Source organism: Temnothorax americanus, unplaced genomic scaffold, assembly GCF_048541705.1.
Source record: "Temnothorax americanus isolate GAGA-0224 unplaced genomic scaffold, ASM4854170v1 Scaffold8, whole genome shotgun sequence".
Taxonomy (NCBI): Eukaryota; Metazoa; Arthropoda; class Insecta; order Hymenoptera; family Formicidae; genus Temnothorax; species Temnothorax americanus.
In genome coordinates this window covers 712,383-735,837 of record NW_027509802.1, presented here as the reverse complement: position 1 = coordinate 735,837, position 23,455 = coordinate 712,383, and the positions used below count along the sequence as shown (strand labels likewise).

At 42.3% G+C, this 23,455-nt stretch overlaps 1 protein-coding gene and 1 long non-coding RNA gene across 3 annotated transcripts in view; one reads left to right on the top strand and one right to left on the bottom strand.

Annotated features, from left to right (window-relative positions):
* The window catches only part of Cph (BCL11 transcription factor chronophage), a 154,481-nt gene that overhangs the window by 42,089 nt on the left and 88,937 nt on the right, over nucleotides 1–23,455 (top strand). The gene's annotated exons all lie outside the window — the stretch shown is intronic.
* LOC143907360 (uncharacterized) overlaps nucleotides 1–23,455 on the bottom strand; it is a 91,411-nt gene that overhangs the window by 30,841 nt on the left and 37,115 nt on the right. The window contains exon 2 of the long non-coding RNA XR_013259835.1: nucleotides 16,781–16,905. This is a non-coding gene — a long non-coding RNA (uncharacterized LOC143907360). The remainder of the gene's footprint in view (nucleotides 1–16,780; nucleotides 16,906–23,455) is intronic.

Below are 23,455 nucleotides of genomic sequence, written 5' to 3'. Positions count from 1 at the left end.
ATGATTTTCTCATCAATGGAAAAGTGGGCGTAGCGCGATACAGCGGTGGTGGAAATGAATTAAAAAAAAAATACATAATGTGAAATAGCGACTGACACAATTAGAGATAAAACATGTATCTTGGAAAAAAAACAGTGATTGCGGGCATCGATTAAAATGGATCTCTACTGGATTTCTCCTTTTTTTTTATTTTAGAAACAGTTACAGTTGAAATGCTTGAAACTCCTCTAACCGTTCATCCATCCGTCGAAATATTTATGTGGCTTCAATCGACGGAGGATGCTCTTACGAACAATACCTCGGGCGTTTCCGCGCGATGCGCGTCATCGAAATCGTTTTCATATTCGCCGGACCAAAAAGGGTGACATAAAAGGCGACGGAAACAGGGAAAGGGATGGGATTGCGCAGGGGGGGTCTCTGAAACATGGAGACGAGCCGCGCGGTCTTCAGATTCCCATATACGTGTATACATTATACACGCACGGGAAGCATGAATTTATAATTTCCACGCATCCCGCGATACCCTCTCCCCCCTTTCCCTCGTTGGTGATTCGGTGATTTGAGCTGTCGGTCGCGTCATATAAATCAAAATCAGGCGTATTGTGAGGGGCGGCGCGCGGTAGAGTGGGGTAGGACGGGAAAAAAAGAATGGAAGAAAGGAGGAAAAACTCGGTCAAGCTACAACAAAACCCCCCGTAGGGTTAGCCAGGTAGAAACTGCGATATGTGTGCGAAAGCGAGTCGCGGAGAACGAGAGAGGGAGAGAGAAGGAAGATACAGAGGTATCAGGAAGGAGCGCTTCGACATGAGAGAGAAAGAGAAAGAACGGACGGGGGGAGGAGGGGAAGAGTATCGGTCGGATATACATATGTATGTCGGCCGAGGGTACAATGTATTCAAATTGCGAGAAAAAGGGTTGTACCTTTTGCGGGAAGGTTATATAGGTGATAGGTAAAAAATGCGACAGACTGGTTAACGAAGCGCGATGGTCCATTGAATGGATCTCAATGGGATGCTGGGACGACCGTCTCCGATCGTATGGCGTTGCGCGCCAAGTATAGAATATTGATGCATAAGCTAACGCTAACTAGGTAGATACTGGCACAGCGGCCATATGCCAAGATACCCTTCCTGAGAATACAACCTGCCCCATTTTTAATCCCCTTTATCTTTCTCACAGTCATTTTTTTTCTAATACGAATATTACGATCGGTTAAATATTCCTTCGATAGCCTATGTTGCAACGCAAATTTTTACGTATAACTTTAATCAATTACGCGACAAACGGAAATACAAGATCGTAAGTAATTTTTGTACAATTTAGTTAGGTCGAATAATAAATTATGCAACTGCTGAAATCGATCGAGGGATAACGAGCTGGTAAAGAGAACAAAAAGGCAGAGAACGTAAGCTGTAAACTGTATCTGTTGGCATGAAGCTAACGGAACAGACGCTACCGCATTTTCCGCCCGCCAACCACCCCTGAACTTTGCTCACGGTGGGGATAACGGTCTTGCCTCCTTAAAGCGGAACTTTGCTGGTGCTTTGGCTTTTTAAAACGAACAAAAGAACGCCGACACGTCTTAAATGAACGCGCTACTTGTTGCACGGAGAAAAGGGGTGGGCCGTGCAGACGGGCCGCGATAGCTCCGAGAAGGATGAGGGGGCGGCGGGGGACAGCTCAGCGAGGTAGGGGGCAAAAGTTGGCCCCCGTGCGAGGGAAGGAATACGCGGGGAGACTTAATGTGGGAGAGGGAGCTCGGTAGGCGGACACCGTGGCAGAGGGGGTGACGAGGTAGGCGTCTGCGGCGGCGTCGACAGAAAACTGTTTCCCTTTTGTTCTTATCGTCCAGAGGAGCTCGCTGGCATGCTGATGGGAGTGAGGAGAGCTGCGCGAGGAAGTTGCAATTAAAAATGTAGTTCAAGGCCGACGCCTCGAGGGAGGTTCACCTTGGCTCCTCTTTTTCGTTCTTTCAACGCTTGCACCTTCACTTGCACTTCCCACCTTGCCTACCAGGTCTCTCAGCTCCCCCTTTTCTCTCTTTCTCTCTCTCATTCATTTTCTTCCTTTTTTCTCGCTCTTTGTAATAGCGTCGTTCGGATTTTTCGCTGCTTTCTCGGAGAACTTTCAACGATTTTTTTTCTGCTAAATTCAGAAGCTCAATGTTTCGCGACTACGATATGGGATTATCTTAATATATCACGTATATCCATTTTATTTAATTTTATACAATTTATTAAATTAAATAAATTTTCAGATATCTAAGCAATTATGGGGTTTTTAAAATAGTTTTGTAGAGGGATTTATTTAGTTTTAAAAAATATATAGATAATTCTTAGTAAGTAAATGACGATTTTGAAGAAAAAAAAGAGGGAATGTATATTGAATAAATATTGCGCACATTTACTTAATATTAAATATATAATGTTAGCAAAGAGAAAACTATGATTTCTATATTATTTCTATCGTGAATGGCGTTTACTATTTATGAATCACTGGAAACGGTTTATCCTGTTACTGAAATGTATACATTATAATTTTCATATTCGCGATGAAAAAGCAACGTATGTTAATCCACTAAGTACACATGACATGAGAGTGTGCGCCAAGTTCATGCATACTCGCTGTCATCATTATACGCGCCGAAGTTTATTACGCTGCCGTTATTATGAAACTTTCCGCGATACGTCGACTTGTTAACTTGACGTTGAAGCCTCAGCAAATGAAGTTTAAACATTTAAATGAGTGATCGAATATGCCGCTCTTCGAAAAAGTGGTAAAATTGGTCCCCGAGCTCTAACTAATACGTCGCTCAATATACAATTGAAATATTTAGCAATAATATAGAAGCGCTTAATGTGATGCATATTTCCATCTACAACTAATTGTGATTTGTCGTTGACTTTCCTCACACTTTTGTGCTTCATATTTTTGTTTAGATCATTTGTTTCTACTCCGCTTCTTCTAATACCTTCAGTCTTGAAAGCGATAGTTTACGCGAAACATCGCAGGTATTTGTAAAGTGTGACTTCCTGATTCGTTCGACAGCAGGAGCGTATGCCCCTTTTTTCTAACACATGTGCGTGTAGGATCCTCGGCGGCACCACTCGAAAATTGGCCTTCGCACATTCTATCTACCCCTGTGTGTCTCTATCTTCCTCTTCAGATTTCCCGATACGCGCGCAATAAACTACAGGTATATGCTCGGATATATTCTCCACCTCCTCTTTCTCTCTCCTTTTCTCTTTCTATCTCTCTCTATTCCCTTCAGTCCTTCGAAAGTGACAGGGGTTAACCCGTTATCTGAATTGGGGTTCCCCTCGCGACGCATTTTCCGCAGTAAGTTCCGGACCCACTTTTTTTCCCACTGGAAGCTGCATCACCTGTGCCGTTTTCGGGATTACTTTTGTCGGTTTGTGTTGTCGGGGCACCCCGTAGAGAGAAGGACGAGCGAACGTGGCGATCGCGAAAATCACGCGCGAGCAAGAGCGAGAAGGAAAAACATGTCACCAAAGAAACGAAGCCAGTACAATGGGGAACAGCATTATTGGCTTTTCAAAATGGTATTTACGGAAAATAACCAATCTGAAGGGATAATGGTTCGACTCGTAACACCCGGGATAAACGATCGGTGCCCTTTATTTCTCTTGAATCTCACTCACGTGAGTCCCCGTCGATCGTTTATATTTTGGCTTTAAAATCAATTATTTTTTTATTAATTGGTATTTATTGATAGGTTCAAAGGTCAATTAAATGTTGTGACACAACATTATTAACAAAATTAAATGTTGATTTCAATAGCCTATTATTTACACAGTCGTGGATCTAATAAATTTCAAGAGTATCATAAAGCACGACCGTATAGGCCAATTTTAATTTATAATAATTTACGCGATTCATACTAATATGAGTATATCTTATTACAAATTATTAATATGCAGGCAAAAGACTCAAAGGAAAAGAGATGGAAAAAGAGAATAATGTCTTTGTTTCGTGAGATAGTATTATTTCAAATAAACGGTATTTACATAAAAAGAATCAAGTGTCAAATTTAACTTTGTTACGAAATAAAGATATATTTTGAAAATTCTGATATACTAAAGTTATATTTATATACTTTGCTCTCTATAATATTATGATCTAGACGATAATTGTTCTCTTATTATATTACATGAATATTAAATGACAAATTAAATCTAATATCATTGAGAAGAGATTACATTTTACTCCATTATTAAGACTTCATTAATATCCCATTAATATTGAAACAATTATATTACTGTCAATAACTATTATTAAAAATACATTTCTCATTCGAATTTAGCATAAATAATTCTCTTTTTCCTAAAATCGACGAAAAGTATTGGCTGAAATAAAAGCCTTCCGAGTGAAGTTTTTCCTCGATAGACAATTATGAAGTCACGGATCGTTTTTTATTATCAAGGATTTGTTCTTTTGTTGCTTTTACATCAGACGCGAGCGGAATTCCAAGCTCGTGGGATCGTGCGATTCTTGATGTAGCTCGCGAGGGAAATTGACCCCCGAAGGAAAGGAAATCGCGCGTATTTGAGCGTGTCACGTGCACGCGGCGCCAAGACGTTCCTCCAACGCGTCATATTGCTTCAAGAAGAAAGAAGAATAAAAGGCCGCGCACGCATATGAGCGTGCACGAGAGGCGGGGAGAGCGATGGGCTGGAAGAAATCGAAGGGCGAATTTCATCAAAGACGGCTGCTAATACGGAAATTCTGCTCCCTTTTTCTCGGCCTCGAGTTATCCCTGTTTGTACGCTTCTGCAGGTTGAACCCTGCCAGAATTTTTCCCGAGGTACCTCATGCATGTCGATAGAATATATATCATTTATACTTCGTTTAAAATATATTAGGAGATTATAATTATATATATATTTATTTCAATGTTGCTGTAGTTCATACTATAATTAATAATAATTATTTAAAACAGAGTGATCTCTTAATTAGTATAATATAGACAGGATTTACAATGATATTGTAATGTGAAATATTTATAGCAGATAGTGCTATGCCAATGTACTACAAAATTAACAACAACAAAAATGAAATGTACTATGTAACCAGAAGTTCTATCTCTATCATCATATTTTTGATACATATAAAAGCGCATGTATCATTTTATCTCTGCGGTGCTTTCTAAATATTTTCAGAGAATTAGTATATATAATACAGCAAGAAAACAAAATTTCTAAGACAATATTAACAACAAATCTTACATAAAATCGTATTTGATAACGGTGATATTTCTATTTTCTGTCTAAAATTCAAGAGGCACGCACACTCTTTTATCTCCTTTCGTGACAGTCATGTTGCAAGAATTTGCGACAAATTTCTTTTAAGGAATCGCGCCTGTCGATGATAAAAAGATGGACAGAGAGGAAATCATTTGAAACCAGTGGATACTGGTAGATTCGGCGGAAGATTCCGGAATATTTTTCCGCCCTTTTGCCCTTCGGCCCGAAGACTTCCGTCCCTTCAGGCACCCTGATTCGAAGTTTGTCTTTTCGCGCGTCCTCTCGTTATGTATTCCCGCCGAAGGATAACGTCCTGGATCCGACGGATTGCAGAAAGAGGCTGATAAGTGGGAAGAGGGTAGGAGGATAAAGACAGAGGGAATGGTAAAATCGGTAAAAAGACTTCGTAAAAATCTGGGCGTGTTGGGAGTACGGAATCGAATCCTCCCCGTCGCGTCGGGAAAATGGCGATGGTGTACCCGGGTGAAATCAGAAAAGGCAGAACAAAATCAAAGAGAAATGGGACAGTGTGTCTTACGGATATATCGAAAGAAATGATAGACACGATTTTACATTATATCTAAGGTTCTATTATACTTTTTGACACTTTTCACTCGCCGAATATTATAGAACGTTTGAAAACAAAATGCAAATATAAAGAAAAATTATTGCTCATAGATTTCATGTCTGTTAATGCAGTTAATGCAGTTAATGCTTTCTTCACATAATGGCAATTACGTTTTTCACATGTGAGCAACGTATCTTTTATATAATTTATTATATAAAATCTTCAGATAAATCATTAATGCAGTGGAAAATGCTATCTCCTATGCTATTTTGTCATAAAAATTTGGAACATCGTACACACATTCATTACATAGTTTCAAAAACCTACATTGATCGAGACATAGACTAATTCTTTCCATTTACGATATCTGCGGATCAGATCAGATATCTTTCAAGTCGCGATCCTTTCAATTTTGCCTAACAGCATTTGTTCTCTACGTTCCTCTCCGCACTCTCTTCGCCACCACATGTCGTCCTACACCACACGTTTTCTTGCGGAAGGTGGAAGCATAGAAATAGAGAGAGAGGGAGAGAGAGAGAAAGAGAGAGAGAGAGAGAGAGAGAGAGGAGGGAGAAAAAGAGAGGAAGAAGGAGCGCGGGTATGGTGGCAGAAGGTGTAAGAGGAGAAAGACCAGGCGGTGGCGACGGCAATAGCCAGGGGCTGCGGGGGTGGTAGAAGGACGTGCCTTCATTTGTTTCAGCGGGCACAGCGGTGGGTGGTTACGTCACGTGTTGGTCGTCATGGTAACCTTCTGGGCTTGCAAAAGAGGGGATCCATCGTGTTGCCGGTTAAGACGGCCAAAGACCCTGATCCTACGGGATCTCCTATGCACATGGATTCCCAGTCGCGGAGGGTAGTGAGACGGCGGGAGGAAGGGGTAGAGAGAGAACGGGGGAGAGGAGATTCGACGTCCCTCGAGCGGAAATCGTCGGTTCCTCCGCCTTTGAAGTCGTTCGTCATCATCGAACGTCAGGACGGTTCGACCGACCGACCGCGTGATAATGTTTCGTATCGCGATGCGCCCTCGAAACGCGCGCGGAATCCGTTATCGGGCTCGCATGCGTCGCGCGAGCGTAACAAATTGTTAATAAATGACGACGCCGGGTGCCGCGCGTGAATAACGCATTATGCGTCGAGTTTCCTCGATGTTCTCGCGACATCGCATCACTGCGCGAAATCCCGACGTCAGTATTGTCGACTGGTAGTATGATCGCAGTAAAAATAGCAGTAATGGAAGCGGCATTAGAAATTGTGACGAGCGAGAAAGCTGAAAATATAATTATAATAATCACAAATTTAAAATCGCTGCATTTACCGTGAGATTTATACCTATTATAGATTCTGTTGAGATTAAATTTTGATATCGGGGCAACATCGATTTAAGAGTTAATTGAGTTGAGATGACTTTTGGAGGTTTATGTGAATGAATTATTTCTATCAGCAGTTTATAGATAGCTTGATCTCAATCTCATTTTCAGGATGTAGATTTTTATTGCGAAATTATGATCTAATAATTATGACACACATATAAATTTACCTCTATGATGATATAATTTAATAACATTCGTGATAAGGGGAGCATTTTGGATAAAATACAATCCCATCTTTCTATCTTATAATGGAATTAATTTTATAAATACTCAGGCACGAAATTGTTTCAGACTTTTTAAAACAAATTAGTAATCATGCAATTATCTGTTTACATAATTATCTTAATTACCTTCACCGTGTTTGGTTTAATCACGACAATTCTTTGCCTCTCTTAATCTAGTTAACTGTGAAACGTGAATAAAATCTCGCGTTTCACTATACACGTGAATATCAGTATCGCTGCTACATGTCCTTCTTATTAAACGTTTCTTCGAGAGACATGGCAGAGACGCATCAGTACGAGAAGACTTCGGGCTAGTTTAATTCTCCAAGAACTAACACGAACTTTTACATCAGTACACCGGATTTTGCACGCGCATCCACGAGTATCGGCGAACAAGATGCGACACGATTAAGTGTGCAAGAGTATTTCGTGGAATAGAGGAGATCCTATACTCAACGAGACCCGGAGGCACCTTCAGAAAGGATGTTTCGTGTCCTCAGGCTGCACGAGTGCCTGCACTTGCCGGCACGGGAGCGTCCTTACCAAAGTACGAAACTGCAGCAGCCTCACTGAGTCTTCACGTCGTAATTACATGAGCGCTCTCTCTCTCTCTCTCTCTCTCTCTCTCTCTCTCTCCTTCGCTCCCTCCTCCTCTCTCTCTATCTTTCTATCTCTCTCTCTCTTGCGCGGCGGTTCGAACTTCCTTGCTTTTCTCCCTGTTCTAGTAGATAGAATCTCGAAACCACCTCGTCTGGGTCGAATTCCATTAACATCGCGCTCTCGTATTTCGCCAAACGGTGCTCACTATGGATGCAATTAATACCTTCGCACGCACGTTAATCCTTTGCACGATGCAGAATTTTCATTAAAGAAATTTCAACTCTTCAGTATAGATACATGAAATATTTGTTATCAAGAAATTAGGACAATAACTCCATTCGTTTTCTTGAACACGAAAGATTTTGTAATGATCAATTATACTTTACGTTTCTAAAGTTAGATATGATAGAAATTAACGGAATCCAACAAAATCACAAACGCGTTTCGCGTTTTTGACAGACAAATTCCAAAATACTGATTTTGTGGCATTGTGACGATAAGACGGATTCGCTTTTCCGGTACTTGAACTTCCTAATAAAAACTGTTTATCGTAGTACGCGACGCGCGACTTACATCGGTACTAGGTATTGTTTCAAACTGCGTTTGAAATTAATTTGAAGTTACCTAAGCAATACGGCAATACCTCCGCCCCCTGGCGTGCCACAAGATGTCCTGTTCCCACTGCCTGCCAGTCAATAAGGAATACCCAACGAAGCAGTTTCGAACTTGCACGCCGGAGAAGTACCTAGGGAAGTGCTCGAACCACTCGATCTCTCGGAAGCTTCTCTAATTTCCGCTCCTTACGCGATTCTCGGAAAAAGCCACAGCCGATAGCAACTCCGAGACAATCTGAGACAGAATAATCAAGCAGAGAATAATCACGCGTGCCTTTATAATCAATATTACAGTCAATGGGAATTATCCTTCATGCCTAATTATTTGGAAATATCTTGAATTTTGCGAATATTATATTTACTACCGCGTAATTCTCTTGAATCTACGAATAATAAGTTCACCTATAAAAGATATCTATGCACAAAATTTCTTTTCGTAGATTTCAATGTCAATTTTTACAAGTCGCTATTTGATATGTTGTGTAACGTTAGGCAATTCTTGATACACAAATATATAACACGAGACATGGATCAGCGCCATGTTGTCGGGGCGGAGGACGCCTTGAACCGATGCAACGCCGGCTTGTGACCCTCGCTACTCGCGAGGGGGTGGTTTTCGGGGTCGAGACGCGGGAGGGTGGCCCTGCCAAAACCACCCTACTGTACGTTCTCGCGCGTACATGTACCGGAGGAGCAGAAGGGGCATGCTGTACGTGCAACGGTGCACGATAAAGCCTCCGTCGTCCTGGCAGGATGCAAGACGTAAGACGCCTAACGATCTTTTCTCTGCCTCTCTCTCTCTCTCTCTCTCTCTCTCTCTCTCCCGTCTCTCCTCTTCTCGTCCTTCGCCCTCCTTTTCCTCCTGTCTGTCCTGTTTCGCCGTAGCTGCCTTCTACGGCTCTACCTTCTGTCTATTCTACTTCTCTCCCCATCCTCTTTCGGCCTTCACATCTAAACTCCGGTACGGCTCGATGTAGCGAGACTTTGCAATTGCTTGCCGGTGGCTTAGCGTCTTATGCAGTTGCGTTGTGCGTCCTGCGCGGAAACCGCCGCCAATTTGCGCCAATTTGTGTTTGGCATCGCTTCTTAGAAATCTTTGTCGTTGCTCTAAACCGCTCGCTAGTTCTCGCTCGTCTTCCCGCCCCTCAGCTCGCCAGGGGGATTCGCGTCGGGGCTTCTTCCGAAGCCGACAACGAATTCTAGTAATCTCTTTTAGAACGGCTCTTACATGTCTCTCTTACATCTCGCTCTCTCGTAAGATTTCATCGGTGTATGCCAGTGTTCATCGCTAATTGCCTGCTTCTTGCATACTGGCGCATTATGTGTTGACTTAATTAGCTTTCGATGATATTAATATATAATTAATTACGGTAGAGCTTTGGTTTTCGCAAAATGTTAAGGTTCTTGATTAATGTTCTTTACATGTTCTGGATATATTTATGTTTCTTACTGTCCAAATATCTAATTTAAAATGAAAATTAAATCCATCCTTCAGACTTTAATTTATGTAATTTTTCTAATATACAATATTATCCTTTGTTTCATAAAAAGTATTCCAAATAGAAATTATTATATGCATCATGCCCATTACAGAATATTCATCGTTATGACGATCGAGCGAGGTACAATCGCGATTAATTGAACGCTGTCGGACCGCGTCACTTCAATTTGGTCACTTTCTGGTCATCGACTCTCGGCGGTCCGCGTAGATCGAGCGTGGAAACGTAGGCCGTAAATCAGAATCGTAATGCGCGGTGGGCTGACCCCGAGGAAAGGTTGTTTGGGCTGACCCTCGACCTGGGTCAGGGGGCCCGAATGACCCCCGGAGTGGCCGAGGGACGCGAAACCGGAAATTCAACCGCCAACCAGATTCCCTCTCTCTTCCTACTCGCGCTTGTCTTTCTCCCTTCGTCCAGGTTGACCTGGACTCAAGCCAATACGATAATGCTCGGTCACTCCTTTTCACGGCACACGCCCGACACCATATTCCGCGAGTGATTTATCGGCGGGCCGATGTTTAATCGTTTATTAGCACCTACCGTCCCGTCTCGAGCCCGCGAAAATTAATATTCGCCCGGAGCATTCGGCAAGTTTACTTGGGAAAGGGGGACTCTTTCGAGTTTTATACGAGCCACGTGATTCGTAGCCGAGCAAACCGTAGCTTGTCAAACAACAGTCGCTGCGGCGTCGAAATCTTCAATTGGGTGACAGTCTGTTGCGTAATTTAAATATTAGGTGCGTCACCGTGGTTAATTCACCGACATTCATAATGAATAATGGAAGAGATAAGCGTGACGCAAAAGAACCGGTGACAACATGAAGTTTTTACGTAAGTCAAATGAACATTATAGCAGCGGAAAAGTATTGCAGTATTAATATATTCGTGTATATGCATGATTATTGTAAGTTGAATTTTTTAAAAGCAATCTCCTTTAAAATATCATCAATCTTCATCAATATTCTACTTAAGTATTATCGATGGTGTACTAAATGCACCATCAATAATATCTATTTTCTTTGCATTAGTTTTTAAGATGGTTATTAACAAATATTAACAGAAAATCGTAACAAATCGAACGCCGTAGGTGGTGAAAAGCTTACTGAACAGTTTGTTTAACGTCTGATTGAATTTCGCGCATGCCCGGTTTACGTCTAAAGGTTTTTCACTATCGTCGACAATCGAATTATTCACGGTCAAGCAAGAACTGACCAGCGGTCAACTGCCTGCCAGCGGGAAGTCTGGGGGAGAAGTCGACAAACCACGCCAGTTCGAGGCAATTGGACGGAATATGACCTCGTGGATGGCGCCCGCGGGGGTGCAGAGATGGCCGTCGAAGCTTAGATGAAGGGTAATCTTTACAAAATGGCTCCATGTTGCATTTTCGGATCAGAGAATCGAGCTAAAGTGCCTCAAGTAAGATTGATTTTTTGAAAGCTGAGATATTCAAATGTGACAAATATTAATATTTTAAATGTTTTAGAGCAAATTGAAACAGAATTTAGTGTTATTAAGATATAGAAAATATATTTAAAAAGTGTTAAAGAAAAATATAAGACACATCTTTTCAATATATATAATATTATACTTAATTATTCGCTAAATCATTCACTATACTTAATCATTCATTAAATTAGTTTATACATCGAGGCAAATGCAAACGAGGAATATCTTAAGGATCTCATTTAAAATTGCATTTTATTAGCGACATCGTAATTGTATTAATGTCGAACGATTCAGCCGGAAACTTCAGAATGTTTGATATCATTGCAATTGCATCCTTTTTACGAGGCAAAGCTCATCACGATAATTTTATTTGCATCGAGTCCAAATAAAGCGGTTTATCGCAGCGCAAGAATTCGAGTGTTGCTTAACGACCGGTAATTCAATGAGAGGTTTTACCGCGCCATTTCGCGTCGATGGACGTATATTTTTCAGGCGGCTATTATACATGCGCGATGCTCTCCGAGCGTGATATTACTTTTGCATTACTTCCATCTTTCGTGACGCGTATCGCGCGCATACTCGTCATTGCTGAAAGCTATTGCTGAAAGCACTTCCTGGCGTGTCAATATATAAACATTTGCAGAGATACAACAAACGAATCAAATTGATTTCTTTTTATGGAAGAGAATAAACATATTTCCTCGCTAGAATTTATCTAATAGATTATTCTATTACTAGTTGATGAAAAACTTTTGTTTATAAAACAAATGTAACCTCTAATTGAATGTAAAGCTATTATATATTTTTTTAAACGTATCATGTTTAATCTTTACTGCACAAAAATAAGATAAATTTGAAAAATATAACACAACTTATATAATATTCCGTTATTGTATTAAGATTTACGACCACGACATTGTATATTCACGTAATTATTGTTTTATATATAATATTTTCGTAGTTTATCGTAATTAAATATTAAAAATATTTCAATTACTATATCTTAAATAATATCTCTAATATCTGTAAAATTTGTTAAACGAACGAAAAGTTCAATGTCAACCCGTGTAACACAATTCGTCGATGTTATCTTAGACACGCGAATATTCCGTCATCGCGAACGAACTCGTAACGTCGCGCGAGACAGTAACGCGCGGGAGTAACGCATAATGCAACGTTTGTCGCGAACCGAAAGTATAGAGAACGTAAAATCTCACCTGAAGAGGCACGACAGTCTCAGTCTGGAACACCGTCGCTCCATCGTCGAGGTGTTGCCTCCGCGACGCCAATCGAAAGACTAAGCGAAAGGGTTAACATATTCCTGAATACAAAACGCATGCATATTCCATAGGGTCCCATGTGCGTCTCCTACCCTGATACCAGCGCTTACGCACGCTCACATTAACGCCGCGCGTGTACGCGTGCGAGTGTACACGCACGGGGCCCAGATGGGCCCCCCCCCCCGTGTACGTATATACGGGAAACGAGCTACCTGAAAGTTTTTTTAGCCATACGGAAAAAGAAAGAGAGAGAGAAAGAAAGAGAGAAAGAAAGAGGAAGGGAAGAAGAGAGGCCCTGTGAACCCCGAGGCAGTCATTCTGACAACTATTGCTTATCGTAATGCGATTTTCATACGGACATATCCGCACATCTCCAAATACCTGTGTCGATAATTAATGATTCGTCCAAAGCATTGATCTCTCATCGAATCGCCACAGCTATTTATCCGCCGTAAAAAATACGATTCGATACTCCTCTTTTGCGATCATCGACCGAATAGCGGTAGTGGATTCCCCCGATTTCCTAACAAGATAATTGAAGGAATGCAAAGTACACGAAGTGTACAAATAATTTCAAAGTTTCTGGATATTTTGAAATATTATCTGATACGATAGAAAAAAAATACCATGCTGATTATATGTTCTACCTGTTATCCGCTCAATTTTTATAAAAGATTTCACCATATTAATTAAACTATATAAATCTTTTTCCAAACTGTTTTTACTCGATACGTTATTATTACGCATTAAGATTTCAATTTTTTCTTAAAATATCAAAAATCGATTTCTGTTAACAATTGTACACTTATATCATGTACGGTAAAATTTTTAGAAATTTGCATTAATATAATTCCTTCATCAAATAACTTGCCGAAGTAATTACATAATAAGTGATAGAAAAAAATTAGGAATGCTACATTTAAATAAAATGTTACAGTTACGTGTATGTGATTAATATATCAATTATGTAGTTTCATTGAGCGTTCGCCAATGTTACATTTCATTCGTACGTTCTGACGTGACGTTTGAATTGTATTAAAGCCGTTCGTTGACAAGGATCTGTTCTAATTCCGTTCGTGGACGTCCATTCTCGCGGCAGATGTGAGGAATCGCAATCTCTGACCGATAGAGTATCTGAACCTTGGCCTAGGTGACGAGCGACCCTTTCCCATGTACGTACGTACGTACGTGGGACTTAGTTAAGACGTCACCGGGACCGACAATGCGGTCACCCATGCATGCACGGGCTTCGCACCTCTGCCGCTACGCATAGAATTTGATTTTTATCTTCGAGGGCACTCGATGGGCCTCGCGATTTGGAGATAGTCTGCATCGCGTCGAGGGTACTTCAGGACACTCGGCTTTCTCGCCGCTTTTAATTCCGGCCCCGACGGCCGCCGCGCCGCGCCGGGCCGGCCGCGCTCACAAATGCGCAGCCCGTCGTAATTTTTAATATCCCATTCGTCCTCTTCGTTGTGCGCTCTCTGTTATTTTTGCGTAACGGCAAATGAAAAGTTAAGCCGGTTTGCCGTCCGAAGTCGTAAGCTTATTCAATGACTGGTATCAAGGTTTGAATTTGATTTCACATTTAGTCAAGTGATTTGCATGCTTCAAGTTTATTAAATTTAATTGTGACTACAACAATGTTCGTCTACTTGAGACCACTGAATATTGTCACTTTGCAAAAACATATTTATTAATTATGAAAATTACAAATTACAAAACTTTTTCACGAGAAATTTTAATTCCAAAATGCATATTCTTCACATCGTAATTAATTTTACTATACGGAATATATATAGTTAGATCTATATATTTATTATATTATTGAAGATATATACAACCGTCGGAGAGGTGCGATAACGTACGAGAAAAGACTTCGATCTTCAATCTCCCGTTGCGATAGCAAAGCGTACGGAGTCGTGGAAACTGTTTCTCTCGCGAGAAGTTGATTTAACCTCTGAACGGGGTTACCTGCCGATCGGGACTCGATCCCTCCGCCGATATTCTATATTAGTCAAAACCGAACGCCCGTCACAATGACGCTGATTACTTTAATAAGGGAACAGAATGGCCTCAGGGCTGGTGGCTGGGTGTTGGGTTTTCCTCGCGGGTACAATGCCTTACGCGAAGTATACAAATAGAGAAAAAAGCAAGGGGGAGGTCGCTACGTGCCCGTCCCGGGTGCCTCCCCCCTCGCTCCGGTATCCCGTACGATACGTCCTAGTTACCCCGGCGAGAATATTCAAATTGCAACCCTTTCGCAATGTGAAAGGAGACTTCTGCCGAACCCCTTCGATCGGATTCAATGGGCATCGATATTCAAATTTATTTGACGGAGGTTCCTCTTCCTTCAACCCTTCCTTGCCCGCCCTTCTCCTGTACTCTTATCTTCTCTCTCTTTCTCTCGTTCTCTTCTCCTCGCGTTTTTTTTCCGCAACGAAAACCGTTACACGTAACCGGTGCGAGTTACTGGGGGTTGGCAAGGGCACGGGGAAAAAAGAATTTGCATCTCGCTCGTTTTTTTTCCTCCTTCGGCCGTCGATACTCGCGGTCTAGATCTGGAACGGAAACCGCGCCGAGACAGATGCGCGCATCCGCACGTGGTAACTGTTCGTCGTCGATATTTCGGGCGGCGTTTTCCTTCGCCGGAAGATCTAGATCTCGAGAAAAGAGACGGTGTCGCGTTACAAGGTCCTTCGACGCGAACAAGAGTCTCGAAGCAAAAGATACAATGGGCGCGCCGATTTTTATTGAAATGCGTTATGGGGAAACTATAGCGACCTAATTGGTAAGATTCGACGATTGGCTAGATGGTTTTACATTTCTTGCTTTTCACTCTATAGTATGATAATACTACATTTTACATTGAGAATGTTTATACATTTTTCTTCTGAAATATAGAACGTTTAAACCCCTGACGCATTAAAAGTTGCATGTGATATCTGCTTAAAGCAGTTGCCACATCTCTGAAAGTAATATAATATAATACAATAGTATTAACCCTTATTCTTTCCCTTAAAAGATATTAATTAATTACAAACTTAGATCTATTATGTCTTTCATGAAATTATATCTGTGCTATCATCATTTACGGCATTCTACATTCCAGAGCTCGCGAACAAGAAAATACTCGAGTGGAATGTACCGAAACAATGTAAACAGATCACTCCAGGTTTCAATAAATCAAATAGACTATCATTCAAGAAGGGATCCGAGGATATCAATTTTTAGAAAACTCAAACGGGTATATCGGAAGGAAAGAATAAGCAGGATCGCGACAGGGTTTAACTTTGGGGTAAGCATCAACAGAATTCGTCAACCAATCGCTCCAGAATCGAAGTAACCATTCACGGTTACGAGAATTTTCTCGGGGCACCCGGTACGTGAATATTACCGTGTTCGTTACCACGCTCGAGTACTCGCTCAGTCGCGGTGACGTTCTTTTAAAGCGACTACGTTCAGCAAGAGGTGCGACCTGCTAAATATTCTATGGAGCATTGTAGTACCCGAGGGTAAGAAGTAAATGCGGAAAAAGAGAAGATGGCGTATAGTAAGGGAAGAAGAAGAAGAGGGTAAGAAGAACAAGAGAAGATTGACGATGACGAAGAAAGGTGAGAAGGAGCGCGAACGAGAAGAAGAATAAGAAGAAAATAATGACTGTTACGAGTCTGGGGCGTCGGGGCGAGCCAGGGGGTTGCCGGGGGGTGGCGAGCGTCGCGGAGATGGGACGGGGGCAGGGTAGGGGCGTCGTCGTCGTCGGCGGCGTGTCTACGGCCGTGACCTGGTTTTTTCCGAAGCAACAGGTCCCTTCTAATTAAGAACACTTAAGAAAACTTCCCTCTTAAAGTTGACGCCTTTCCCTTCACTCTCTCGCGGCCGTCCTGATAACGCTATTATATTTTAATAAACTCACTAGTTTCCTCCTTCCTTTTCCCGCCTCGCTTTTTCGTCGCCGCTATCGTCTCCTTCCATTTTCTTCGGAACTTGAAGTACGTCAGATGAGACCTCCGCCTCGAGGAGTCCACATATACTCCAGCGCTAAAAAACAAAGCCAAAAGTTTCTTTAGCGTGCGTTATCACTTATCATTTTTAATCACTCGACCGTTCGCTATTATCGCAATTAATATCCAAATTAAACTTACAAAAGAAACGTTTCGTTGTACAATTAAAGATAGTCACTGGTTCCAATTTCGTTAAAATATATAACAAAGAAATAATATGTAACGTACAGGGGCATATTTCTAGTCTCAAGGCACATCGGTAAGACGAAGAATCTAAACTCGCTCTCGTGCATCCAAATTGGATTACGGGCCCAGACTGCTTCTTGGCCCCTCGTTTTTCATCACGACTCATGCACGGCTTGCGCGATAGTCGCAGCACTTTGCGCGCGGCAATAAATTTTACAGGCTTTACCTATCTACGAGGGCGTCATTTTTGAGGGTAGAAACCAAGCTCATTCATTGGAGACGAACAGAACAGATATCCGAGAAAAAAAAGAGGATCGAGAGAAATGAAAAAGCGAGAAAGATAAAAGAAAGGAGTCGAAAGACGGATAAAGAGGATAAATTGAAGAGAGGAAAGAGAAGGGGAGAGAGAGAAGGAGAGAACGAAACACCCTCGCGGGACGATGAGGGTAGTATTGGCTGGTTGGCAGTCAGTGGCTGGGTTTCGAAGTTAAAGAGCTTCGGGGGCATACGTGAGAGGGATGTAGAGAGCTCGACGGGGGTGAGGACTGTGGCTGAAAGGGGGGAGGAGGTGGCAAGGGGTATACGTGGGACGGGGCGAAGGGAGATTTGAAGTAGGGTGGGTGGCGTTCCTGGCGGCCATTTTGAACGCATATATCGATTGTTTGGCGGCCGGGCTCCGCTCGGCCATTCGCAGGGGTGGCTCGTGTGTCACATAACCAACCCCCGACCCGCCGTTTCCCTCCTCGCCACCCGCGAGGAAAAACGTAGTGGTGTGTTTTCGCGCGCGTGATTCGTCCATCGTGCGGACACGACACTGGACTTGTGCGTTCGAGTACTTCGCGTCCCGAGTGGTTTGCAAATGTTTGAGCAAAGCGAAATGAAATTAACGGACGAATTTCGGGATCAAGGGCAAGTGAATTCGTAAAGGATTAATCAAGATATAGTCGAAGACTGAGGTGTCAACTTAATTCATGTCACATGCACAGCTAGAAGATACATATGAAATTAAATCGACGTATATATATAGGAATGATGTATTGTATATAATCCATTGAGAAATGAATTAGTTATTTATAGTATGTCTTCTATTTAGCAGAACTTCTTTACAATGACAAATGTATATCGCGTCCTCTCTCTCTCTCTCTCTCTCTCTCTCTCTCTCTCTCTCGTGCAGATATAATAATAAAAATAAACGGTACAATATATATCATAGACATTACGAAATTTTTAAAGATGAGTTCTCGTTGAAGAACTTATAATTCAGAGAAAAAGCGGAATCCGGCTAGCTCATTCGTGCAACGAGCAATGAGAGAATTTCCTTCGACCCTAATAATTACGAAAATTGACCAATGTCTCTCGTACACCGTCGTCATAAATCTTCGCTGTCACCTGACAGCACGCGTCCAGCACGTGCCGAGTATGACGAGGGAGCTATCGCGTCTTGTCCAGCACGTGACCGTAGGTCGGTACGACCGCGGCAGTGCCGCATATCCCCTATGGCCAGAGTGGTATGGGAGGGTGGCTCCACGCACAAACTGCCCCTAAACCGGCTTAGAACCCGCCCCGGCGAAACCCGGTGGCCCAATCGGATCCCGGGTCTTCACCGTATGATCTTGCCACGCGAAACGCGCAGGTCCGGCACTAGACGAACTGGACATCGGGATGATCTCCCCCCGTGCCACCCCGTGACCGCACGTGCGGAATTTTCGTTCGATATTTTTGGTATTTGCTATATGTGTGCCCAAGAAAGAGAGAGAGAGGGGGGAAGAGCACTTTAAATGGATTATCGACCTGCAATGATCATTCATGCGCAACTGTAATTGTGTAATTTTCAATTTTTTAATATACGTTGTAGAATATATATTATTTTTCTATAGTATATTAAAAATATTATTACATATACATGTGTATGTTGTTTATAATATTTACAATCTTTTTAGCAATACAATTTTAATTGCACTGACAGTATTATATCGCCTCTTTAAAAACGATTATTTTTCGCATTTGAGATAAGATCGTGATAAAGAGAGTTCTACATGCCTGAAGGATTAATTTTGATACACGTTGTCTTATAATCTTTCACGCCACAATTGTTCACGTTACAAACCTTGAATTTATTCCGCAAAACGTGGCAATTTGTTCGCGAAGCTGGTTAAAAACAGAGTCGGTGGAGACGAGCGAAGTAATACGCAGGGATAAGCATGAAGTAATGTAGTAAAATGTCGCTGGCGCCGACGCGACGGCGGCGGTTTGTGGGCCGTTGCGTCTTAAAGGGGAAGTTTCGCACCCCCGTAAGGTAAAGTTCCACGGCTCGGCATTCTCCCTCCTCGCGATCTCCACCCTCCCCCCTCGCAGCTTTTTTTCAGGCGTCTCACCCCTTTACTCGTCGTTCTGGCGGCGCGCCAACTAGGTGAAAAGTGCGGAAAGTGAACTCGCGATTTACGACACCGCCGCCGCGGAGAGAGTTGGAAGGAAGGTGGTTGAATGAGGCTCGAAAGCGATGGGTGGGAAAGGGGCTAGACCGAGGTGGAAAGCCGCGAGCACTTTCCTTCGGAAATTTATTCAAATTAAGGTGTATCGGACGCGCGACTTCGCGGACCACACGGCAAAAATCGAAAGCGCCGCAAAACGCCGCACTCGTATATAATTGGCGACGGTGAAAGTCAACGGCGACTTTGAAAACCAGCCCCCCACACCGTTGCACTATTTCATCGTCGGAGTTTCGTTCGACGGTTAAACTTTCGTTCGCGGCGAAATGCCGCGAAAAGTTTTCTCCCGCTATCGCATCGGGCGCGACGCGGGAGGAATAAGCGATAAGCCTCGAATGAACGATCGAATCTTCCTCGTAATAGCGTAAGTAGGTTCCGTTCAGTAAATCGGAAATGACATTCCTAATTGGATTTCAGAAATGCCGTATCAACTGGCGTGATTGATTGGCAATTGATAAATGTTATTGTAGTTTGACGTCTCGCTTGTTGTCATGATCTTTTGGACAATTTTTGCAATGTCATGATACATTGAAAGCAATTAATAATTGTGAAATGTGAAATTTTATCATTGATAAACATATAAAGATGAAATTAGTTTTAGAATAAAAAAACAAATAATTTATAATAAAGAATGATTTTCAAAATGGCACACAATATTATTCATAATCCTGTTGTCATGTAAATCGCAATCTCAGATTATACAATATCTTTCTTCCGATTAACCGTATTGATTTCTGACAACAACTTTAAATTCTATAATTTTTTTAAAGCGCGTTCCTATTCTTTTGATTCTTGAAATTCACGTGGATCCACGAACAGATCGGTGCAACATGTCAAATCGCGAATGCGCCCTTTAAATCCACGTAATGCTCCTTGTCAAAAACATACCGGGTCGCGAGTGCGCTCGACGTATCTCGCGAAACGTATCTTCTCACCCCCCCCCCTCTCCCCATTTTATCCGTCCGTTTATTCACCTATGTGTGTGGCCCCTCGCTCTTTTCTTTGATCGCGTCTTCGAGAATCCGTTCTTTCGCGGAGACTTCCTGCGCGGTGTTCGATGAGCCTCGCACACCCTTACGTACGCGTTTACGTTTGCGCACACGCCCACACACGCGAACGCAAACTCACGTCCGTATATTCGCGCGTATATTCGACGTGGATACGTGTCTGCCGAGGCGCGCGTGTGCGGCCGCATGCCGCATATTCTGGAATACGAGGAGCTCTAATCCCCTTTTAGAGACTCGGCTCATACCACACATTGAGATATGCCTTTGACGGGCGCTCCTGCCGTGCTATTGGCTCGGCGTAATCTCATGTAAGTTGGGTTGCCTAGCCGCAGGAGCCCCACATACACGCGACACGCACACACGCGCGCGTTAGGGCCCGTTCACACGAAGCCACGGGACTCGGGGTCGGGAGTTGTGCAGCCCGGGCTCTTCCCCGAACCGATCTTCTGGAGTCTCCTGTTACCCCTGTCGCACACACGATCGATAGGGCAGATGCCTGACGTACAGTCGGCGCATGCCCCGCCTGGAAACCGAATCGAGCAGCAGAGATTTCTCCCTTTCCACGTCAGAGGGCACCTACCTCCGTTTCCTAGGGTGGTTCGAGGGTTAATCTTGGTCGATCGGAGGGATGCTAATCAGTTTTTGATGAAAATGCGCTACAGAAATACAGATGGAAAATGTACTTGCAAGAATTCAATTACGCTTGTGTTTGCATGCATTCATCCGTCATTCACGAATTTAATTTGCTTAATTTGTATCGACCGCCCTGTCCGCAGAAATAATAACAACATCGGACGACTATAAATAATATTAAATCCAGATACATTGAGACATGTTTTCCCGTCTTGTTAACTTGTTATTCAAATGTAAAAAAAGTTAGATATACGTATAAGTCTAATTAGATATAAAATTAGATACTTACTAGACAAATAAATATCAAAAGGTGATAGCAAGTTTCTGTTTAATATACACTGTACATTACAATGCTATACATTTTTTTATCGCGTCGAAAAAATTAAGAAAACCTAACAACGTATTAACTGTTACGACTCGATTAGTTCGCGATTTTACGAGCCAATGATTCACGCGTCGCTCTCTTTACCTAAGATATGATAATGATTAATCAACCTTCCGTCCAAACACAATTCCGCCGAGACGGTTGCAGGAATGTTAATTTAGGCTTGCAGGATTGCACCTGCGGGAAAGCAACCCTGCACACATGTTCACAAAGGGCCTATACCGTAGGGCGTTTCAACAAGAGCCCAGTGACAATCACAGAGGCAAGCACGTATGCGCTTAATTTGCGTTGCACATGCGCTCGTAACGTGCGATGTGAATTTAATTAAATTTTTGATGGATAATAGGCCTTAATTGGCGCCAAAATAACTTGTTTGGTGGATCGCGGATTATGTCGCGTTTAATCGTATAAGCCGTTTTCTATTTTACGTTACGGCAAATTACGGTAATTTGCTGTTTTGCCTTTTGCACAAATCGCATAAATCGCGAAATAATAAAGATTCAAACGTGACAGAAATAAAGTTTTCTTCAATGTTTGCTAGAACTTTGTTAAAGTTTGTCATCTCCGCCAGTACAGATTTTTTATATATAAAAAGAAGTCCGCACTTGTAATAAGGGTGAATCTTAACAGAAGAATACACCATATGTACCACTGTTTTAGCTATTATTTAATTTCTTTTCCTTTTGCCAATTTAAGAGGCGCAAATTTGACGTTCTCGTAAAATAAAGCATTTTCATTAGCATACAGCGACATGGATTTTCTAAAAGTTTCTCGTTATTTATACCGAACTTTATCGGGCGTTCCACAATCATAATCAGTTGCTACGCAAAGTTGCTTGCGATGACCCAAGAGCCACGTGTCTTCTCGCCAAGCTCCCTCTCCCTCGTTGTGTACACGAAAAGTGCGCGGCGCGCATGTTTTTTCTCGCCCGTCCAGTTTTATCGTAATTGCCAGCTTTACGTAAGGCTGTTTGTACATGTGTTATCATGAAATACGGCGCTATTTGTACAATTGTTTGCTCCCTCACCCGAGGTGTGGCGACGCGGCGCAATGCCACCACCTTCTGCGTGACCACGAAAAATTCTGGGCAGACGGTTTTTCGGTGATTTAAGCCATCTGGAATTAATTTATTGTCAGTATTAACCGCGGGTTCTCCACGATTGCGGTTGCGGCAATGGCGTTTGATAAGGGATCTTGCCCAAGAGATGACGTTTGTCACGAGCAAATGCATGCAGATCGCTTAATCACATATCTTTCTCAGTTTTTTTTTTAAATTAATTTTTATAATATTTACCTTTCATAATCCATACGTTTGTGCAATCTGCGGTTTTTTCAATTATTCTACCGACTTGCACGAATCGCATCGTAACGCTCCGCCCAACATTGATGAGTCACGCTCGCCTTCATTCGGGTTATCAATCGCAGCCGCCGCGCTCGGATCGGTCGAAGTGCGAGCACGTGATTATTCATCGGATTAAGCGGCGCAGAGCGAAAATATTCCCGAGCCAATGACGTCGCGCGCTAATATTCCAATAACGACGATAGCAGACTCGAGACAGATAAGAATTCGGATTCCTCCTTCCTCCGCCATTAAGGCGTGCAACTCGAGCTCGTGATAATCGCAATGGCGACTACCATTTCGACGAAAAAAATACGTAAACGCTAATTTAATTTTGCTATGTATACTTAATTTAAAAAAATAACAATTCCCTATTCAATAAGAGAAGATTCTTTCAATTGCATTCGACATTAGTCGATCGATGACTGTTTGAAGGTAAAACTTTTATTAAGATTTTAAGTAATCAATCGGTCACAATTTTTTAGGCTTGTTTTTATAAAATTGCTTTTAGCGCCCGTTATTTAGAAACACCTTTCCTCCAGCGTGTA